This window comes from Telopea speciosissima, chromosome 9, assembly GCF_018873765.1.
Source record: "Telopea speciosissima isolate NSW1024214 ecotype Mountain lineage chromosome 9, Tspe_v1, whole genome shotgun sequence".
NCBI lineage: Eukaryota > Viridiplantae > Streptophyta > Magnoliopsida > Proteales > Proteaceae > Telopea > Telopea speciosissima.
Genome location: NC_057924.1, coordinates 18,534,156 through 18,557,380, shown reverse-complemented (window position 1 = coordinate 18,557,380; position 23,225 = coordinate 18,534,156). Strand labels below are relative to the sequence as shown.

Here is a 23,225-nt window from a genome sequence, read left to right as displayed (position 1 = left end):
TTGAAAATCTAGGTCTACAAGAAAACTGCACGAGGAGGGTGTATGCCAATACTTAGATGGCTGAAAATACATGGTGCATGGACATTCATGGGATGGTATTTGATTGAATTTGAGAATGGGATTTGACACGTGGCCAATCTAGACATTGCCCTTTCTATCCAATGTCAGAGTTGCCACATGGCAGAATTAAGAGTGATTCCTCCATGCAATGTGTGATGCTTTGGCTGCTTCTGTTCTTCTTCTTTTGGTTCCCTCTGGTTTGATCGTCTGACAGCTTACTTTCTCTCAAGGGCATTAACTATGAGGGTAAGCTTGCTTAACAAATGACAGGACCCCTTGGTTTTTTCTCTTTGGGAATGGGCTTTGTGTTTCTAAGTTGTTTGTTGGAATACCAGTGACAGCTTTGATGTCTGTAAAGAGCAAGTTGAAAGATGCTCACCATGTTCTTGATGGATGGGATATTAACTCGGTTGATCCCTGCACTTGGAACATGGTTGGATGCTCTCCTGATGGTTTTTGTCATTTCACTGTGAGTTCCCGTTCCTTGTTAGGGGAAAGAAGTTCCCTTTTTGTTGATTTTCTTGACATGAATACATGTTCCATGCTTCTTTTAGTGATTGCTTTCTCCTTATCTATAGAATTTTTTTTTTAATTTTCTGATTTTAATTTGCCTTACTGTTCTGTTTTGGTATTGATGCAGTGAAATGGCCACCATGGGCTTGTTGGGTATGCTATCTCCCAGCATAGGGAATTTGAGTCACCTTCACACAATGTGAGTCATGAATGTTTTGCTCCAATAAACATCCCTAACTATTGTTAGCAGAGGGCTGCCCACGATGTTCTTATATGTCATTACATAATTAATAGCATTGGTTCCAAGATCGCATGGTTTTTTCTGTGAATTGTTATTGAGCTAAGCTCCTTATTTGAGACGTTAAGCACTTATGTAATGGATAATTACTCTCTTTATAAGTAGTAATAGATTTAAACTTTCCTAACACATTTTTACAAAAGATGGATCTTCTTTTGTTATTTGGAAAGAGAACTTTTTGAGGATAATGTTTTGATTGAAAGGGTAATCTAAGCTTTGAAAGGGTTATTCAGAGCAATTGTACAAGGGTTTGAGATGGGACCACTACAAGTAGTGCTGCTGGTGAGGTTAAATCTTTTTTTTTGTTTTATTGCAAACCATGATGTTATTTCGGGCCTTTCGGCTGTGATATAATCTTTGCCATGTTGTTCACTGTGTTATGCTGACATTATACAGCCTACTTGGAATGGTTCTTGAAATCTGGAGTTCACTAAATTTTGGTTCATGATTCATGATAATTTTTAATTCCCCCTAGATACCTGCATTTTATTTACTTTCTTTTCTGTTTATAAAATAAATATTGAAGGACACAGGTTTAAACTTAAAACTTGCAGTAATTGTTAAATAAGGTTCTGTTAGTATGCTTGATCTAGTATACATTGTTTAGTTTTGTATCTTTACTTCGGTATCACAGAGTCAAGCTTTCTTTTTTAATAATTTTTTTTTTCTGGTGGCATTCTCCATCCTTCACTTGCTAGCTTATCTCATTTTTTTTTTCTTTATGTTTTTTCATTTTGCATGGTAAAAAGCTCAATAAGGAAATTGCAGTGACATCATTGTAATTCTTGCAAGTTATTGCATGGGCTTTCTGTTTATAAAATAAATATTGAAGGACACAAGTTTAAACTTAAAACTTGCAGTAATTGTTAAATAAGGTTCTGTTAGTATGCTTGATCTAGTATACATTGTTTAGTTTTGTATGTTTTCTTCGGTATCACAAAGTCAAGCTTTCTTTTTTAATAATTTTTTTTTTCTGGTGGCAGTCTCCATCCTTCACTTGCTAGCTTATCTCATTTTTTTTCCTTTATGTTTTTTCATTTTGCATGGTAAAAAGCTCAATAAGGAAATTGCAGTAACATCATTGTAATTCTTGCAGGTTATTGCAGAATAATCTGATAGTTGGTCTTCTCCCTCTTGAGATAGGGAAGCTCTTGGAGCTTCGGACTCTTGATCTTTCAGGAAACCAGTTTATTGGTGAAATCCCTAGCTCTTTGGGCTTTCTGACTCATCTAAGTTCCTTGTGAGTATGTCTTCCCTTTTAATTGGAGAAACATATTTTCGTACGACTTAGTGTAATGCTAGCCTTTTATATTTATGTAATGTTTTCTTCCTATTGCTGTGGCAATTTTTCAGGCGGCTTAACAAGAATAAGTTCTCTGGACAGATCCCCAGAACTGTTGCTAATCTTACGGGTCTTCTATTCTTGTATGTGTTCTATCTCGTCTTATTGTCATTTCTTCTCTTAATTTTAAATCAGTTACAATATTCACCCTAATGTGATTAAACAGGGATCTATCATTCAATAATCTTAGTGGTCCCACGCCAAAAATACTTGCAAAAGGATACAGGTGAGATCTTTAAGCTCGAAAGAATTCTCTTGCTAAAGACAGCTTAGGGGGGGGGGGGGGTGCAGGCCCTTTCTTAATTTCTGTATGTTTTTTCTTAGGAATTTTGACACAGGAGAAACAAATTGCTCAAGAAATCAGGTCCTCTGATTGACTCCTTGCTAGTTTTTCCAGTGGCAGAATTTCCATGAAGTTCATTGCTGCTATACTGTTTATCATATAACAGGGATTAGCCATTCTGAAGAAATTTCTGTTCTATAATTTGGATTCTAACTAATAATTGAATGTAATAAGAATATTAATGTTCTAGTGGTAATTTTTCTGAAGAAAGTAGAAGTTTGCCTTCAGAGAAACCTCCAGTTTCTGTATGTATGATCAGAACAACTTGTAATTCTTGGAGTCATCGTCTGGTATGAAATAAGATCCTTTAAAATTTTGGAACCAACTATCTATTCATGGAAGGCTGGTTCTTGTCAGCAACAGTACTTTGTGATAGTAAACAGGGGTCAACAACTAGGACAAGCATTTGAATATAAGGCCCCATAACAATGTAGGAATAATGAAAGCTGGAAACCGCTCTCATAAGCTTAAAAGGTACTCCAGGCAGGTGGACTTAGGAACAAGCACTTGAATATAAGGCCTAACAATGTAGGAATAATAAAAGTTGGAAACCGCTCTCATAAGCTAAAAAGATACTCTAGGGAGGTGGACTTAGAGTTGTCCACACTAGTTACTTACAATGAAACTGTAACTAATCATGCCCAAGACTCCAAGTTAGCCTGTAGCAGAAGATAAGCTTTGCTGGAAAAGTTTAGCTTTGGAACCAAATGTTGGTAGTCATGGGATCATCTCTTGGTTCTTCCCATTCGATATATGGGGAAATTGATCAAAATTATAATTTATCACATCGATCTCTTCTTCTGTCCCATTAGAATTCAGGAAAAGACAAGAAGAGAAAAGAACATCTCTTTCCGTCAACCATACCACACCCGAATGCGCAGCAAAAAGAGATCAATTCAGATTGTCTTTCGCATTCCATGAATATCAAATACTTAAAATCTCAATGCATGATAATAACATTAAGATTTGCTAACCTGGAGAGCCTCAAGTGTTGCTCCTCCTCTAGATAATGGTTCTTCCTCCAACAAGCACACCAAGTAAGACAATCTTGAACCTTCTTTGGTGTAGCCAAGGTTCTCTAAGCCAATCCAAGAATCTCTTCAAGATCTTCAAGAAAACACTAGGGTTTCACCAAACCTTAACTCTCCGGAACAAGAGAGTAAAAAGGAGGGAAGAGATCAAGAGAGAGTGCCAAGAGAATTTAAGCCAAAGGGGGAGAGCCAAAAATTCGATCTTCACTGGCTCCCCTCTTGGCCGATTTATTTATAGTGCCCATGAGGTGCACTTCATTCCTTGTAAGAGTCCGACTTTCTCTCTCTTTCTCAAGTTGGCTTGAACTTGTGTATCCCTAGTGTGCTTCTAATTGGTGAAGAAGCAGAATCTTAAAGGGTATAATAATCAGTTATTTATTTATATTTAATGGATAATAAAAATAATAGCACCATATCCATTAAATTAATTAGAAAATCCCAAAAATTTCCCTCACATAATAACATCTTATTATGTACCAACCTTCCACTAATTAACATTATCATTATGGAATCTAGGGCATGTATACAAATATTGCCAAACCCCATTCCATAGTAAATGTCCATATCAGAGCGTTTGTGTACGTGATCGAAATCCGCAAAAGATGATCAAACATTTTAATCAAAACATATATATAATCTATCATTTTATATGAAAATAAGTTTTGCAAAGCCATTTCCGAAACGGTACAGGATCCTGATTCTCATCCAACTGTCCATTGACAACTTCTTACTTAATGTTCCCCAATCGGGCAATGGAGACCATGTTGAGTGACTCTTTCACTCACTAAATGTTTGTACATTCCCAGAGCATCGTCTTTGGTTCTAAAAACCTCAGTCATTGATAAACCAAAGAATGCGTTCATATTATGCAGTGACAAGATCCTCTTAGGTACTGGATCTCAGTGACGCATGTCTATCCCTGACTTACATCTGACAGTAACATATGAGGGAATCGACATAAATAGATTCTTCGCCAATACACAACAGTATATGTACTCGCATTCGTATCCTGACATCAACATGCCTAGGTGTACGTGTACCCAATGTGATGACCATATGATAAGGGTGTCCAGCCCAAACCCTAATCATGACTACCATTTTAAGTGTAAACTTAAGGACATATAATGCTTAAAAATTTTATGTTGGAACCGCTTCCTTTAAAAGGCCGACCTTGTAGGAAAGGGAGGAAACAATATGTATATCATATAGGAGCTCTAATACAACGGATTATCCAAAGGGGGACACAGGTAGATAAATAATTCAACACCTGCCCGCTCCCAGGGGGACTCGATATCGTGACCCCTGACTTCTCTGATACCATATTGACAGATCTGAATTATATAGTAATTGCTTGAGTAATCAATATCATCAAACAAGCCTTGAATTTATAATGGAGAAAGATTACAACCTAATGACCAAAATACCCCTAGCATTGCCGACTTAACTAGGGATTATAGAGAATATAAAAAACAACTATAAAATGACCAAAATACCCCCATAGTATTCTGGTGTACATAATTCAACATATCGCATGTGATAATATTAAACCAAAATGTATAAACGGTTCAATACAAACTAAATCGGGTTTGATGGACACATAAATCCAACACCAAATTACCTTCTGGAACATGGAATGTCTTTTGTCCTTAATTGTTAGATGTGCTGATTCAAATTAGACAACACACTTGGGGAGTTGAGAGGGGCTGTGCCTTTGGCACCTTTGGCAGAAATAAGGAGAGTGGCACATGACGGAAGCCAGTATTATTTAGCTGATAATCAACTAGTGATTTTCTCCAACAATATCTGTTAATAGCAAGTACCATATCATTCTTTTTGTTGTGTCTGCTATTTCCTCACCTTTTATCAAACTCTCTCTTTTCTGCATTAGGAGTGTTCCTTACTCAGTTTATGGAACTTGTTAGTTGAAAGGTTGGTCTGAGATGCATTATGAGCTGCTACAAGGATTTTGTACTCAGACTCGGGGATGGGGGATCAATGCAGCCGACCCCATTTAGTTGGGATAAGGCTGAGTTGTTGTTGATGTTGTACTCGGGGATGGGGGATCGTGCGCTGCAGATCCTGATTCAACCCTGAGTCATCCCGGCCAAGTCTTGGCCAGGATTAGCCAAGTTAGGTCAAAACAAGGGGTAAACAGGTCCATATTGCATTCATTTATCGCCTTAAAATTTCAAACCAGTCCCAAGCGATCTTGAGTTAACTTGGCCGATACACCTGAGACGATCCTGATCCCAAAATCCATGAGATGCTGATGCAGTAGCACTTTCTCGGTTGGACCGGCATGAACCCATTTGGAAACCCTGACCAAGGGGAACTGGGTCCAAACTTGGGTTTTTGGCTGGTGAAATACAAGTAGGGGTAGTTAGGTGAAGAATTTATTTTATTGTTGGGGCTATGTTTGTAACTTCATAATATTTTTTTTAGGTACTATTATTAGCAGGATTGGAGTTTGAGTTCAATTTAGTTTCAGGTTCTGTTTCAAGATATGATTATGGTCTTCTTTTTTTTTTTTTTCCAGTCAGGTATGTAAACCTCTCATCGATCAGTTGGATGGAATAAAAATATTGAGTTATGAATGGAATAATACTGAGTTTTTTCTCATGTTTGAGAAGCTGCTGCCTTTGTGGGTCTGTTACCAGATTTGGTCGACTGCTTTGTTCTCTCTTCTGTTTTTTCTCTCATCTGCCTTCTTCCACTGTGATCCATCCTTTCCCCCTCTTTCTCTGTTATTTATTTCTTTTTTTGATTCTCTGTTGCAACTGTTTGCTACACCAAGCACCGTGCTCTGTTCTAGAAGTAGTTGCAGCCCAAAAATATTGGGATTGATCTTCCTCATTCCTAGTCCTTTCACCCTGAAATTTGGTGCCTTGGTCTCTATCCCAGGGGTGACACATCCTATAAAGTTTGGTTTCAAAATCTTGCATGGGTTCTGAGATCAAATCGAAACTCAGACTGCTTCCTTGTCTTCCACCATGGTTAGTTTCAGGAACTTTTATTAATTTCCAGATTTCTGAATTGAGTGATTGTTTGTTGGGATTCAGAGTACAGTGGGTTATTAACCTACATCAGAAATTTCAGAGAGTTTGGTTGTTTATCTTGATTGTGGGATCAAACTGAAGGGGCTCAGTTCTATTGCTCTTAGCCTCTAGCTATTTCTATTGAGAGGTTGATGACAACCTTCTTTCCCTTTTTGCAAGTAAGGCCAGAAATTATAGTGATTGCACATAAGCCCCGTGATGCTAGTTCCGTTTCGTAAGTAACTCACTACAACATGGCAACTAGGGTACTGAAACCCTAAATTTGGTCGCTATGGCCCCACCTTGGACAATAGGACTCAATTAATCAAGGATAATAGCGATTTTCATAAATTTGGTAACAGTCCACCTTATGAGTAAAATAAAAAATGAAGAGGACCCAGCAGTAAATAAAAATTTTGAAAGTAGGATTTTCTGGAATTATGAGTTGGACTGGGCTTAAAAAAGGAACAATATATGAATAGGGGCCCTTTATGTAAAACATAAGGTACCGTTTGATATTGTTACGCGTGTTTCTGTTCTGTTTCTCACCAAAAACGTATTTTGGTGTTTTTGTTTGCAGAATAACGTTTCTGGGTTGCAAAATGGTGATTGATAAACCTGTTTTGTTTTCCCCACTCTGTTCTTCTTCTTCCTCCTTTTCTTTCCTAATTTCTTTTCTCTGCAGTTGTGACCAAACAACACCAGCAGCAACCCCCACCTTCCCTTTGATTCCTGTGAAATCCCAAACCCATCTTCGATCCCCAGCAGCACCCCTTCTCACCGCCTCCTTCATGTTCGCTCGCTCAACACTCACTGCCACACTCCTTCGTCTCCTCAGTGTTCTGCTAGTTTTAAAAAAAAAATCAGAACTCTCTCTCTAAGCCCAACCAAAAACAGAAGATAAAAATATGACCAAATATCAAAATCTATAAATAAGTTCAAAGTCAACAGATGGAAGTTGTTGGTGTAGCCCAGAGAAACAACCAGAAACTCAAACAATTCGATAAGAACTACAAACCAAAGTAATTAAAGCACAGAATGTCAAATTCAACTATTCAATAAAGAAAATAACAATAAACTGAAAACCAAAGAGAGAGAGGATACAACCCTAGAATCAGAACCAAACCCAATTGAGGAAAGGAACAATAAAATCTTTCCATAGACTAATAATTGAAAAAAAGGAAACAAGGGTTTGCGAGCAGAGGAAGAAAGCTACAGAAGGAAAAGGAGCGTTACCAGATTCGAATATGCCGACGAGAAAATCAGATCATTGTCTCTTGACCGAAAACGGAGGATGAGATTACGGGAAGATCCGATGAAGGGTTTCTGAGAACCTTTGCCAAAAACCAAAACAAACTGAACAGCTTGACCTTGATTTGAAAGAAGGTCCAGAGAAGACACAAAAGCACCAACGCAGGAACTTCAGAAAAACCCCAAGCAGATTAATTCCCAATCCTCGTTTCACAGAACCATCCTCGCCGACTTCCCTTTCCCTTGTGAGAATTCAGCCACATCGACAACAGAAAAAAAAAAAAGACTAGAAGAGAGACGAGAGAGCAGAATTTTCAGGTGGCTCCAATGAAGACACAGCCGCAGCGGCTTGAGAAGAACCCAGATCAACAGAGTCCCCAGCATTATAGCTGGTGGAACCTGAGTTCTTCTCCGATTTCGGGGTTCCGATTTTGCTGGCTGTTCATTCTCAACCTTAGCCATGGATTTTTTGGAGCCCTCACGCTAGCTGAACAGAGAAGAGAAGGGAGAAGGCTGAGAGATGGGTGTTTTCCTTCATTTATCGGGCAACACTTTGTCACATTGGTACACAAAATGGTAAAAACAAGTAATACTTGTTTCTACAAATCTGTTTCTGTTGGCATAAATGACCATAAATTTTGGTTTATGTTACCAAAAACACATGAAACAAAACAGGTTTATCAAACGGTTTTTCTGTGCTATTTGTGTGCTGGGAACTCAAATAGCACAGAAACACTAGAAACATAACGTTATCAAACGGTATCTAAGTGCAGGCTTAATCGTAAATAAGGAATTTTGCCTCCTCCTAAAACCTCACGACAAGGGCAGCAAAATCAGAGAAAGGCTGGCTTCTTGCTAACAACCCAGCCTCCTGATTAGCAACCCACTTCACAGGATAAATTAGGGAGGAGATCGCACCCTACATTCCTATTGAATTTACCTAACATCAGCCCAATTATCAACAGAAATTTTAACAGAAATCTTTTGAAACCAGTTTTTAACATAACTTAAACCTTGATAATCAGGATCAGTGAAGAAGAAGAGAGCTGAGAGAAAGAGACAAGATTGAGGGAGAAAGACAGGAGAGACTGCTAGAGAGCTTAGCAATCGTTACTCTAGCAGTCCCCCTTACCACACTTATATAATAACCAATGAAGTACAATCAAACAAGGAAAGTAGGTCCTTATGCAGCAAGAAAACAGAAATAGAAGTCTAGTCTAATTAGAAAACAGAGATTTAGCGTAACTAGGCAATGAATAAACCAAAAATAAAGATAACAACTAATCACTTTTGGGACAAACCACCTCATTGTGACACACATCTTAACACAGTTAAGCCGGAGGTCTCAAACCAAAATTGATTTCTGATTCAATCTCATGATAGAGGAACTAACAGGGGCAGAGACATAGGGCCTCAGTTGCCCTAAAAAGGGGATATTATACACATAATTTGAGGGAGAAAGGACGGAAGGAGAGGAGACTGATCAAAGTGAACATAGGGGCTGCAGGTACCGCTAGAGCTGAACTGACAAAACAATAGCAGTATAGCACAAAGAAAAGAAGGAGAAGAAGGAATGGGAATCAGATCAGAACTCAGGGAAGAAGGGAAGACAGAGGAGGGAGGGTTGCAAAAACCACGCAGGCTTTTCTAACCAAGGTCAAGTTAGAAATTAGGTATGTATTGATTCAACCAAAGGAACAAGGAATAGCAGCTGGGAAGAGAGAAGAAGAAGAGAGAGAGAGTTGAGAGAGAAATTGTAGAGAGAGAAAACTATTTCTCTCCCCTATATTGTTTCATTTAACACTCCATGGAAATTAAATAAGCCTCCCTAGGGTGGTAAAAGGTAAAAAATTAAAAAAGATAAAATTACAACTTGACATAACATTCTAGTAAACAAGAGACTAAAGTACCCCTTCTCTAACACTCCCCCTCAAGCTGGAAAATAAATGTCATGCATTCCCAGCTTGCATAATAGAGTACCAAACTGAAGAGAAGTAAGCCCTTTGGTGAAGATGTCCGCCAATTGATCACCAGTCTTCACAAAAGGAGTGCAAATGCAGCTAGAGTCTATCTTCTCCTGGATGAAGTGTCGGTCCACTTTGATGTGCTTTGTTCTGTCATGTTGCACAGGATTGTGGGCTATACTTATGGTAGCTTTGTTATCACAATAAAGCCTCATAGGTGCTTCAGTGTCGAACCCCAACTCTTGGACTAACCTCTTCAACAATAGTAGTTCACAAACTCCATGAGGCATAGCCCAAAACTCAGCCTTTGCACTAGATCTGGCCACAACAGGTTGCTTCTTGCTCCTCCAAGTGACTAAATTACACCCACAAATGTACAATAGCCTGATGTAGATCGTCCGTCTGAAACTAAACCAGCCAATCAACATCAGTGTAGCCTTCTATCCTTAAATGGTTGTGCTTGGTATAGAGAAGACCTTTTCCTGGAGAAGACTTCAAGTATTTGGTGATGCGATATACAACATCCAAGTGCCTACTCTTGGGGGCATATATAAATTGGCCCACAACTCCAACTGCATAAGTAATGTCTGGACGAGTCAAAGAAAGATAGATTAGTTTTCCAAATGATCTCTAATATTTTCCTGGATCTATAAGAAGAGGTCCACTGTCTTCTCCTAATTTGTGATTTTGATCAATGGGAGAGTTTGTTGGTTTGCAATCGAACAATCTTGTTTCCTTCAACAAGACCAACACAAACTTTCTTTGGCAAATATTGATTCCTCTCTTTGATCTTGATATTTCAATTCCCAAGAAGTACTTCAACAATTCAAGATCTTTAATCTCAAACTATTGGGCTAAGTATGACTTCAATCTACTTATCTCAGCCTGATCATTTCTAGTCACCACAATGTCATCAACATAAACAATGAGTGCTGTGATAGTGCCATTACCTCGCCGGATAAACAAGGTGTGATCATCCTGACTCTGGGAATACCCATTCCTTAGGATGGCCTGTCTAAATCGCTCAAACCATGCCTTAGGAGACTGGTTGAGACCATAAAGTGCCTTTTTTAGGAGGCAAACTTTCCCTTCAGCCGAGGGAAACTTAAAACTAGGTGGAGGTTTTATATATACTTCCTCTTCCAGGTCAACATGGAGGAAGGCATTTTTCACAACCAATTGATACAAGGGCCAGTCCCTATTAGCTGCCACTGATAGAAGGACTCTAATCGAGTTGTGTTTGGCCACAGGAGCAAATATCTCCTGGTAATCAATCCCATATACCTAACTGTACCCTTTGGCACTAGCCTTGCCTTGTACCTTTCAACTTCACCATCAGACCGATACTTGATTGTGTAGACCCACCTGCATCCAACTGGAAATCTCCCCTTGGGAAGATCTACCAATGTACAAGGACCATTCTTTTCACGAGCCATCATTTCCTCAGACATGGCTTGCTTCCACTTTGGATCAGACATAGCCCCAGTGACATTCTTGGGAATGGAACTAGAAGAGAGGGCAACTGTAAAGGCATCACAGACATCACTCTTATGTTTCATCAGAATAGTCCAAGTAGTGCGGGAATAGTCATCAACAAATGAAACAAAATAGCGATAGCCAAGTAAAGAAGTAGTATGAGAGGGTCCCCAAACATCAGTATAGACAATATGAAAGGAAACAATGGATCGATTGCCATTGTAAGGATAAGAAGAACGACAATGTTTAGCAAAGAGACATGGTTCACACTGAAATACATGGGAAGAAGATATGGAAGAAAACAAATGTGGTAATTTTTGTCTTATAACACTAAAGGAAGGGTGGCCCAAACGTTGATGCCACAACATCACAAAGTCTGTGGTACTATTGTCATCACGCCCACATGCGTAAGACTGAGCAGTAGGTAGGGAGGAAGTTCCTGGGTTAAGAAGGTAGAGTCCCTTTTCCTCACGTCCTCTGCCAATAATCCTTGTTGTCTCCTGCTGCCTTGCATACCAGGGGGACAACCATAAAGTATCCGACGTCTCTCTCTCGTTCGTCTAGATTTCCCACAGTGGTTACAGCTGGACCTATCCATGTCATTTCCTTGTGGTGGAACCTGCCCTCCTCTTCCAATAGCTGACATAATGTGGAAATACACGAAAAATGGGGGTGATATCCCAATCCAATGGGGAGTACACACTCTACCCAAACAGAGAGTTCTTCTCAGGTACGACTTCTACAAACAACCTCTGTCAATGCACTGATCTTGACAAGCTGAAGAAACACACTTCCAAGATGGGAGTAATACCCAAAGTCTAATGGGGAGGATATTCTAAACCCAAAGAAGGATTTCAAACACTGGTGAATATAGTCCAGCAACCAAAGAAGTTAAAGTATAGCCTCACCACACAACCACTAGAGGAGCTCAAACAACACCAAGTAGTCCCACTTCGAAAAACAATATCCAAATGGGAGGAACTTCACTCGAACAAACCCTCCGAAGGGTAACATCTCAAAAGAACTCAAACAGCCAAATGAGGCATCCCACAACCATTTCAACAACACAACAATCAATTGGAGAGTATACTCGACCCAAAAAAACAAGGCAGCAAGTAGACAAATCACTACTTCTTGAAGAAAAAACAAGTCAAATGCATTTCCGGTAACATAGCTTCATTCCAAAGTACCGAAGAAAAACCATATAATATAGTCCTTCAACTAACAGCAGCCGTTCAACACTTCATGAAGCATTCAGGCAAAACAGAGACAAAAAAATGAACCAGTCGATACCTGCCAGCTGAGGGAGAAGGAGCAGTGCTCCCAAAGTACATAGCTTCAGCAAATGAGTCCTTAGGGGCTAGAAAGAATACTCCTGGGCGATTCTAACAGCCCTAGCCACAGCTCAAACAAAGGCTTGATGATGGAGAATCGAAACCAAGGAAGACAGGCTAGCGGTAACTTTGTTTGAGGCTGTTATGGTTCCAATCGACTTCTCCAGCCTTCAAACTTTCTCCATTAGGCTTTGTATGAGAGAATAGAACTTCACGAAAGCTTCTATGTGAAGAATTTTACATGGTACAACCCCTAGTGGAACCCTCTACTTTTCTAGGGTTCCAAGAGAGGTGAAGAGAAAGAAGGGTGAGCTTGATCGACTTTCAAACTGCTCTGATACCAAGTTAGAAATTAGTTATGTATTGATTCAACCCAAGGAACAAGGAATAGCAGCTGGGAAGAGAGAAGAAGAAGAAGAAGGGAAGAAGAGCGAAAGAAGAGAGATTTGAGAGAGAGAGAGAAAACTATTCCCCTCCCCTATATTGTTTCATTAAACACTCCATGGAAATTACATATGCCTCCCTAGAGAGGTAAAGGTTAAAAAGTAAAAAAGATAAAATTACAACTTAACATAACATTCCAGTAAATAAGAGACTAAAGCACCCTTATCTCTAACAGCTCACTATTTCATTCTTCATTCTACTCCCACAATGGGGGTTACAAGCATATACATATATAAAAGAAAAGAAATTACCTCTAATAAGGAAACTAACAAACTAGGAAACTACTCAAATAAGGAAACTGGAAACTACAAATCTACTACGTCACTTACCCAAATAAAAGATTACATGATTATCCCAATAAAAATAAATAAAATCCTAATATCCTGCTAGACTTAAATCCCAACTCAAGCCCGATTCTTGGTCTTGAAGGCTAGACTGGTCAAGCCGGTTCAGCCACGGATCTGCATCACCTTGTCTTTCTTAAGTTTCTTTTCCCCATTCTAGTCTAAATTCTAGAAAATCCCCTATCTTCCAAATTTATTTACCAATGAGTCCCAGTTCCTGTTTTCTTTGTTGAAACAGTCCTGAACTTTCAATATATTAACAGAACTGCCAATGCTATTTAGATTTGTCACTTGTGGGCCTATAGCAACCCAAAATTAGGGTTTGTAACCCAGAGTTGCACTTTATGGAAACTATTGAGATGGTCATATCTGATATCTGGGTTCTAGTAATATTGAAATTTACACAATTTCTACCGCATTTCATTAGATCTATATTCTAAGGTATATTTCTATTTTTATTCTCAATTTAAAGTTTTATCCTGGTACTCTTTCTCTGTATTGGTTGTTTGAAGCTATAAGTCTCCTTTTAGTGTTGCAGGAAATATGTTCTTTTGCTCACCATCACTCTTACAAGTTTGTACTGATGCTTCAAAACCAGTAAATGGTAATGTAACAAAACCTGGGGAGAGTGATTATGGTAGGAGTTTATCTTTTAGATGTAACATTGACTCATGCTTTGTTTGCAGCCACTAACTCATTACCAAAACCTAGTGGTCATCATCGATAGGTAGTTGCCATGGCTGTGGGTGTCAGCTGCACCTTTGTGGCTTCTGTGGTGCTGATTGTTTGTTGGATGCACTGGTGCAGATAGAGCTTTCCGTTTCTTTCATATGGTACCTCATAATTCGGGTATTCATTTACTTCAATACAAAGGAAGCAGGCATAAGGAAAAGATTGAGCATTTCTGATTTATTCATTCAATTTCTTCCAGAGCAGCAATAGTTTGAATTTGACATAGGTCATTTACAGAGTTTCTCATTTCATGAACTTCAAATTGCAACCAATAATTTTAGTCCCAAAAACATTTTAGGTCAAGGTGGTTTTGGAGTGGTCTATAAAGGATTTCTCTGGAATAAGACGTTGATGGCAGTGAAAAGGTTAAAGGATCCGAATTTTACTGCAGAAGTGCAGTTTCAAACTGAAGTAGAGATTTGATTGGCTTGGCTGTACACAGGAACCTCTTAAAGTTGTATGGCTTCTGCACGACGTCTAATGAGCGGTTACTTGTTTATCCACACATGCCAAATGGGAGTGTTGCTGATCGCTTGAGAGGTTTATTTTCTTTCTTGGTCGTCTCTTTTAGATCTTTTGTTTTGTGGGATTATAGAAATTACCTGAAATTGGGTATCCTTTTCTCAGCAGCATTTACTAGAATCATAAAATCCTCAAGCATGTCAGTTCTTTACAGCATCTAATGACATTGGATATAAAGATAGTTTTTGGTCTTTTAGATTTGAGGGTGGACCTTGGTGCAACGATTAGGTTGGTCTATTGTGACCAAGTGGTCACGGGTTCGAGTCTTTGGAAACAGCCTCTCTGCAAAGCAGAGGTAAGGCTGCATACATTATGACCCTCCCTAGACTCCGCAGTGGCGGGAGCCTCGTGCACTGGGTACACCCTTTTTTTGGTCTTTTGGATTTAATGTAGTTTTCATAGTCTGGAGTGTTTCAAGTTATGAATTAATATTTTTACATGGGATTTTGAGGAATTAATGACTTAATGTTGACCAAGGTTCAAGAACTTGGTTTCGGTATAGGTTTCGCCCAGCCAAAAAACCGAGTTGGGCAGAGATCTCGGCGAGTTGGTGTTTTTTTTTTTTTTTTAACTCAAAGGTTGGTTTCGGTGGGTTTTAGACCTAGTTTGGGCCTGAAACTTGGTACTTAGCCTATTTTAGGCCATTTAAACACAATGGCACTTTCAGGTTTTGCAAAAAGCAAAGTCCAAATAGGAGTTTTACTTTGGACTCTAGGTTGGTAAGTGACGACGTACTAATAGGCCCTATTCTACGCATAGTTTAGTAATTGAAAGCAATCAATTATATAATTAATATAAAAACAACTTAAATAAACATTACAAATGTAAAAGTGTACAAATACATTATGTCACACCCCGGCCCGGTTCATAAGGGCCAAGGTGACAGGATGTCCCAAACATCTAATCAAGATCACAATGCAATTCTCTATTTGCAGTTTCATTCACAATGTACTGAATTAAAGTGCAGCGGAAGCAATAATAAGATGTAAGACAATAATTAAGGGAAACTAGTGATAACAATTTATATTTATATATGAACATTCATGTACAACTGGGTTACAATGTTGGTTCACAAAAGATGTAACATTGGCTCAAAAGACTATATACAGTACGTACTACAAAAGTGATATAACAAAAAGGGGAGAAGAAGCTTGATCAGTCTGGGAGATCAGGAGAAAGAGCAGTCATCGCAGGAGCACGAAGCATCGTGCTCCACCAGAACAGTAGTGTCAACTCCACGATCAACAGGAGAACCCTGAACAGCAGGAGTCCCCACAGAGATACAAGCAGCAGCCACAGTAGTCTCATCTGTAAAATAGAGTGATCACGAGGGGTGAGCTCTCGACTGAGCCCAATAAGGGAATGCATGCAAAACATCTCGTAGCAATTATGATGAATGACCTATGTAGCATGTCCTAGCATGGATACTAAGTCTCATGAGGTTCAAGTACTACTGTGGTAGATGCTAACCTCGGTCCCAGAAACACATAACCAAACGTCGGTCACCCGAGCCAAACCATTCTACCATGGTGAGGACCCGCTAGGAAAGCATATCACCAGGCAGCTAACCCAACAGACCCCTAATGACCAACCCTACTGTTTGTTCCCACAGCGGAATACACTCGCTAACATGGGACAGTAAATGGCACCCCGGCATACCCTTCGGCTGTACCACGGGTTGTCCAACACCTCACCCCCTGTTGGTAAGGGGTATAGTATTGGGTTATGACATATCAGCCTAGTCCAGTGCAATCTATGCATGAAGAACATGTATGGATAGCTGAGTTGTAATAATAGACAGTACTTAACTTTCATCAATTGAATCATAACAATAAATATCAATGCAAATACAAATGCCAATGCAGCCTAGAATCATATGCAACTAGTGCAGAAGAAAATTAAGCTAAGAAACTACATGAACAGTGTACTGTTAATGAAACATGACATGGCACACGGAATAAACAAGAATAAAGTAAGAAACATACATAAATTAAGTCAAAATTCCCTTACCTGAAGTTGTAGATTTAGACTAGATCAACTACCCTCCAAGGATCCCAGCAATACAGACAAACACAGGATAAACAGTCCAAAGGCAGCCCTAAAACATTAGAAAAGATCAAGTGTTAGGGTCAGAAGGCAGTCTAAGGTCTAACCAAGGGTCCAGGGGCATTCCTGTCCAAAAATATTGGATCGGATTAGAGGGCAGAATTGGGGGTTTTGTTCCTGGTGCATGGGTCCTTGGATGCAAGGGTCCAATTTCATGATTTAGACTCAATTTAAGGTGGGTCAACTTAATTAGGTTGATTTAATTGAAAACCCATAACTAATTTGGGGAAATTGGTCAAATTAACCTAATTCACTATGCCAGGGTTCAATAGGTTTCATGTTTCAGCTGTAATTTGAAATTCAGCAGGAAACATATAACTTAACTCAATATCTGAATCGTTTTCCTCTCTTGGTTTTGGTAGAATGGATGAATAGTAAGGATAGGAATGCTTATATAGTAACTTAAGCACTAAGGGGTAATCTGGTCTTTTGAGCAATAATTACTTCTAAAACTGATTTTCAAATCAGTTTATAACCAGAAATCTGTTTTTATTGTTCTAATCTAACCAGAGCGACGTCAGACGACATCAGGTATAATCCGAACACGGGTAACTGCTACGGACAGCATTTCCCACTGGGGATGCGGGTCCCACAGCGGTAAATTTACTACAATACCCCTCTAACTCTATTTGGTCATACAATCGGCATATAAATATATTGAAACTATACTTACAATGCATTTAGTTTAGGAGAGACTCGCATGCCCTCCAAGTAGCGGATCCGACACGTGGCTTAGATGCGGGACCCCACTAGGGTTCTCTAACCTGAAGGGCAAGTTGAGAAGAAGACTCCTGGAATCCTCCATAGGTGTGTCAGGGGATTGATCTAAGACCTCAACCGATGCAGCCCATAGCATCGAAGCAAGCATCGACACGGAACTGGAACCTGAAATCACATGAGTTCCAAAAAAAAAAAAAAATTTTAAATTTATTGTGGATTTTACACATTAATCTTAACATATTACATATATCTCTATCATAAACCACCGTCGAAAATCCCCAAAAATCAGCTCAAATGCACACTTCTCTGTCGTGTTCACGAGACAGTCAAGTTTTGGAGAGATCTCGACTGTCTCGGTCGAGATTTGTACATTATAAATGTAAGTTTGGTCCAAATCTTGGTTAAACTGAAATTTCGAACCGAGATCTCGACCGAGTTGGGGTTATATTTCATTTTGCATTGAGTCTTGTCTCGCTTTTTCAAAAGAGAGATATTACCGAGATCTCGGCGAGTGCTTGAACTATGATGTTGACTGAGTGCATTGAGTATACCTGTTTTGCCAGTCCATTCTAAATCCAGAAATGTGAAACTCATATTGGTCCATCATCAATGTTCTTCTTTTCTGCAGCTATTGCATCTTGGTTTGAAATCACACGTAAGGAGTTTAAAGTATTTACCTGTCAATTCATGGTTGGGTAATTTTAGAAATAAGCCCATCTACTCTCTCTCTCTCACTCTCATTTCTTTTCCTTTTTCTCTTTTGGTGAGGTGCTTAATGTCTGCCTTCTGCTTGAGTTCTTTTATTTCTAACAGAACTAGGTTTTGCACTACAATTTTCTGCCCCTGTTTTCATTTCTTTTGTTTACTTATGCTTATTAACTATTATGTACAGATCCTCGTTATGAAAAACCATCTTTAGATTGGAGCAAACGAATTCGTATCTCCCTTGGAGCTGCCCGTGGATTGTTATACTTACATGAACAATGTAATCCTAAAATTATTCACAGGGATGTCAAAGCTGCAAATATCTTACTTGATGAAAGTTTTGAGGCTATGGTGGAGGATTTTGGGCTGGCTAAGCTTTTAGATCAAAGGGATTTACATGTCACTACTGCAGTGCGGGGCACTGTAGGACACATTGCTCCCGAGTATCTTTCTACAAGGCACTCCTCTGAAAAAACTGATGTATTTGGGTTTGGCATATTGCTTTTGGAACTCATAACAGGGCAAAAAGCATTGGATGCAGGAAATGGTCAGGTTCAAAAAGGAATGATTCTTGACTGGGTCAGTAACTCCTTTTGACTGTTATTATTACTTCAATTTTCCTCTGATCTATGAAATTATCATTTATGTTGTTTAATTCAAGGAAATATTACGGGAATCATGATGAACCTCTAAGGTCACTGACACTTCTAGATATAATGATGCATTACTGGTTTTGCTTTTTCTCCTTAATTATTATTTGTCTTTTTCGGAGCTGCATGGTCCCAGAATCTCAACTTAGATTACCTTCGTTACTGCAAAGTAATGGGTGATGAAGGTGTTGAATTCAAAAGTCACATCTTGTGAGAGCATCTGAATCTAGATTGAATTGGAAGGCTAGGATTTTTAACTGCTTTTGACTTTCTGTCCTTCCATCGTGTCCAACTAATAACTCATTTTTTTTTCTAATCTTTTCTAACGTGTCCATTCATCTAATGTTTTTAAGAGCACCTTCTCTAGGACTTTGCCTAGTTGGTGCAGTCCAAGTACCATGGTATGTTCCCATGATTTACAGTTTAGTTATGTTTCGTAAATCTACCGCATTACATCCTTGCTATCAGGAAGAGGAACTTGTTTCCTTGTACAAAAACATTCTTATTCTTCTCTTGGTTACTACCACATTTTTTCTCCCACAAATAACACCTTGTTTAAGGTTTTAAATAAAGCCTAACATGCGCAATAATATGACAACAGCATGCAGCCATTGATGTGGAACGATAACCTGTAGGACAGATTTTGAACACAGGACAGAATCACACTGAGACCAGAATATAGAAACTATGATATCTCAGAATCTAATGGTCGGATGGGATTGAGATTTGAATCGAATGGGCTTCAAAGTAGGTTGTTTAAATCGTCCATATATCCGCTTGATCCGCTGGTCAGATCTGCTAGAAAACAGAAATTAGAAACTTAAGAAGATAGAATTTAGTAACAGAAAACAAGTAGTAATATCTCACAAGCCAGAGGTCAGATGGACCTCCAGTTCTGGTCGATGGAAGGGCCTAAGGAGGAGAATTTTTGCTCAAAGTTCGAGTGATGCAGTTAGACGTTGGATAAATTAGGAATTAAATTTTTTTATTTTCTTTATTTCAGCTGTAGATACAAGTAGAGTATGAGTCAAAGTTGTTTTAGTTTTAGAGTCCAATTAGAGTTGAATTTTTCTCTTAGATTTAGATAGAGTCGATTCTAATTTAGACTTCGACAAGGATTAGGTTTTGATTTTCCCTTTAAATATTTGGATGTACTCCCACGATGGAGATGGATGTTTTTTGGAATGAAAATTTGAGGTTGTTACTAAAGTGCTGCCAAGAGCTGTGCGCATCTTTCTCTTCTCCTCTTCTGATTTGCTCTTCTCTAATCTCTCTTCTTCTATCCAGATCCTTTTCTTTATCTCCTCTCCTTATTATTTTGTCAATCAGAAACTGCCTGTACCTCTGGTTCACTTTCATTGAAGGTGTCGCAGGCTGAGAAACGATCTTGTTAGACCTTGCCCGATTGATTCTAACATAGTTATCAAGGCATCGCCATGGCGTCCAGGCTCCTTAGTCGCCTTGGACGCCATAGCGGTGTCGCCTTGAATTTTGACCCTCTAAAACGCCATAGCCGCCTTCGCGCCTTGATAACTATGGATTCTAGTTTAGGCTGAAAGTTGGGGAGGGTTTCCTGCAGAAATTGATTCATCATTCCCAGTTTCAGATCAAATTTTAAAGGGATCTGTGCAAGCAAATCTGGAACTGCCGCTGTCTCTTGCTACCGCCTGAGAATATTTCAGAAGTTGATTACCACAGTTGCCGTGATCATTGGGGCTGCTGATGTCTGGAATCGATATGGTGAAGGATTGCGAGCTTGCTTTTCAGATTGCAAGAGAATCGAAGTCCTGGTTGAGGGACTGTTGTCATCGCCAAACTCCTCCCTCCACTGGTTCTGCACGCTACAAGGAAGAAGACGACTAGGTTGGGACTTGCCATTTAATTCCTTATTTCCAGTTTTACCCTTCTTCTTTTCTGATGTCCTCTTAGGTCTTATTTTTATTGTAATCCCAGTTTGTCCCTTCGCCATCCGTTACTCACACCTCTATTCTTTTGCTTCTTCTGAGTTAAGTTACAAGAAATTACAATATTGCCATCCTTTTTTTTAAAAATTTCTCATACATTTACAGAATTGCCACTCTTTATAAATCTTGATTTATCTACTGGTTTGCCATTCAACTTTGGATTTGAGTGCTTTTTTTTTCTTGGGTGAGCCCTTGGGGTTTTGTTTGGTTGCAAGGGGAATGCAAATTTTTTATGTAAAGTGAAAATTCTTTCCCAAGGGAAATAATATTAGGCGTTTGTTTACCAAGGAAATACATTTCACCTGGGAAATAAGTTTTACATTATGGGTTTACATTTCCCTTTTCATTTCCCTACCAAAATCAGAAGTAAAATCAAAACCCGACGAAACCCGACGGTGAGACACTCTCAAGCTGAAGCTCAGTCTCTAAGTTTGCTCATCTTTCTCATTCGAACCTTGGTTGCTGCGTTTTCTCAACTCTCTCTGCTCGAAGCTCGGTGTCTACATTTGCTCATCCTTTTCTGCTCGAAATTTCGGTGGCTGCGTTTTCTCATTTTTCTCTGTTCGAAGCTCGGTCTCTGCTTTATTCTCTTTTCGAAAGCTCGGAAGCTTGGCTCTGTGAGCAGGCACCATGTTCAATTCTCTTTTTCATTTTGATGGATTTGAATCCAAATGGAATAAGTTCCAATGTGAGTGAAAAACCCTAGGATTTACTTAGCTTCCTATCAATTCATTCTGATTCCTCAGGTTTTCCTTTATTTATCTTTAACTTAACTCACCATTTGTCTGTTACTTCCTTCCATTATGTTTTTCTGCTATTTGAGTTCTATTTTTCAACTAGAATCAGAAGAACCTTCAGTTATGTGAGTGAAAAACACTAGGATATGCTTGAATCTTGTATGCTCTTCCTTTCAAAGTAATTAGCAGCATTATGAAATTTTATTTTATTTTGTATTTCTACCAATTCAAGTGTTCAACACATTTTGACAGCTAATGTTCCTATTCAGTTTGAATTGGGAGAGATTGTGAGATTCAGTCGTTATCAGGCCATTCAATGTCCTTTGCTCGGAAGTGTAGTAACAAATTTCAAGCAGAGGGACTACCTAGATGCTGTGTATAGGTCATTTGACTTTACTTTTGTCATGATTATTTGTTGGCACTGCTACTTCTTATTGAATCTACACAGCCATTTTAGATAAAACCTTAAAGCCTCTGCTATTCCATGTGGAGAGATCTTCTTCTATACCTGTTATGTCCTGTCTTGTTGTAGTAATATGAGAGAAAAGAAAAGAAAAGAACGCAGATCCTTTAGCACCTTCACTTGCAGTTAACTCACATGTAGTCACCCAACTCCTTTAGCTTCAAAAAGAAAATTAAAACAGATCACAAAGAAAGATCTCATCCCAATCTGCTTTGTTGCATCTGGTAAAACTATACAAATGGGTCCAATTCCAGCCAAAGTCTTCTTGGCTTGGTTAAGTGAATGTATAAATTAGATAGAGAGGATAAGAGAAATGCACAGTTTCCAACTTCAGTTCCCATGTTCTCTCACCGACCCTCTTCTTCTGCCCACATTCCTTAATTACCTAACTGGAATTCATATTCCCTTGCACCCTAAAGATTATTAAAAAAAAAATCTGTTCCTATAGATAACCCATTATAATTTATAGCAATACCATAGGGAGTTATTAAATCTGTCCAGCAAAAGTCACTGGTTTCATAATCAAGTTTGAAAAACTAGATTGCATTTGAGTAGGGTTAGGAGCAAGGCTAAGAGGATTGTTGAGAAGTATTCCATAGGATTGGGTTTGTGATTGGAGGTATTCATTACGGAGGTAATTTGATCCTAAGAGATTAATTGTGTTCATATTTGCAGGTGCATTACCATTAAAGAGAAAATTAAGGAACAGAGAATCATATGTTTATTTAGAATGACAATATTTTTGGTATCCACCATGAGACGATTTGATGCTGCAGATACTTGATCCAAGTGGGATGTTAAGGTTAGGTTTCTTTCAGTAATGTGAAACAAGGGGTTCTCCTGACATTGGCTGCCAGATTCAATGACCAGGTTACATGTAAAGACTATTGATTAGACAGTTAGGACCACCCCTTGTTCTTTTCTGTTGGGGGTGGGTGAAGGAGGGGGAACCACAGAGAGAACAGGGGAAAAAGGAAGTAGGGGAGGGAGAGGGGGGAGCCAAGGCAGTGCATGACTCCAAGGAGTAGGGAAGGCTAGTGTAAAGTTAGTTCTGCACCATATATAGAATTTTCAGAGGTAGTTAAAAGCATTGAACCATTGAAGGAGCAGTTCTATAAGATTGAATAATTGGAAGGACAATTTCTAAAATCCAAATGTATTCTACCAAAATTCATGTATCAGCAATATGAG

The 23,225-nt window shown here is 38.9% G+C and overlaps 1 pseudogene; it reads left to right on the top strand.

The window, feature by feature from the left end:
• Nucleotides 1-202: 202 nt before the first annotated feature.
• Nucleotides 203-19,112, top strand: LOC122639506 (annotated as a pseudogene).
• The last annotated feature ends 4,113 nt before the right edge of the window (nt 19,113-23,225 follow it).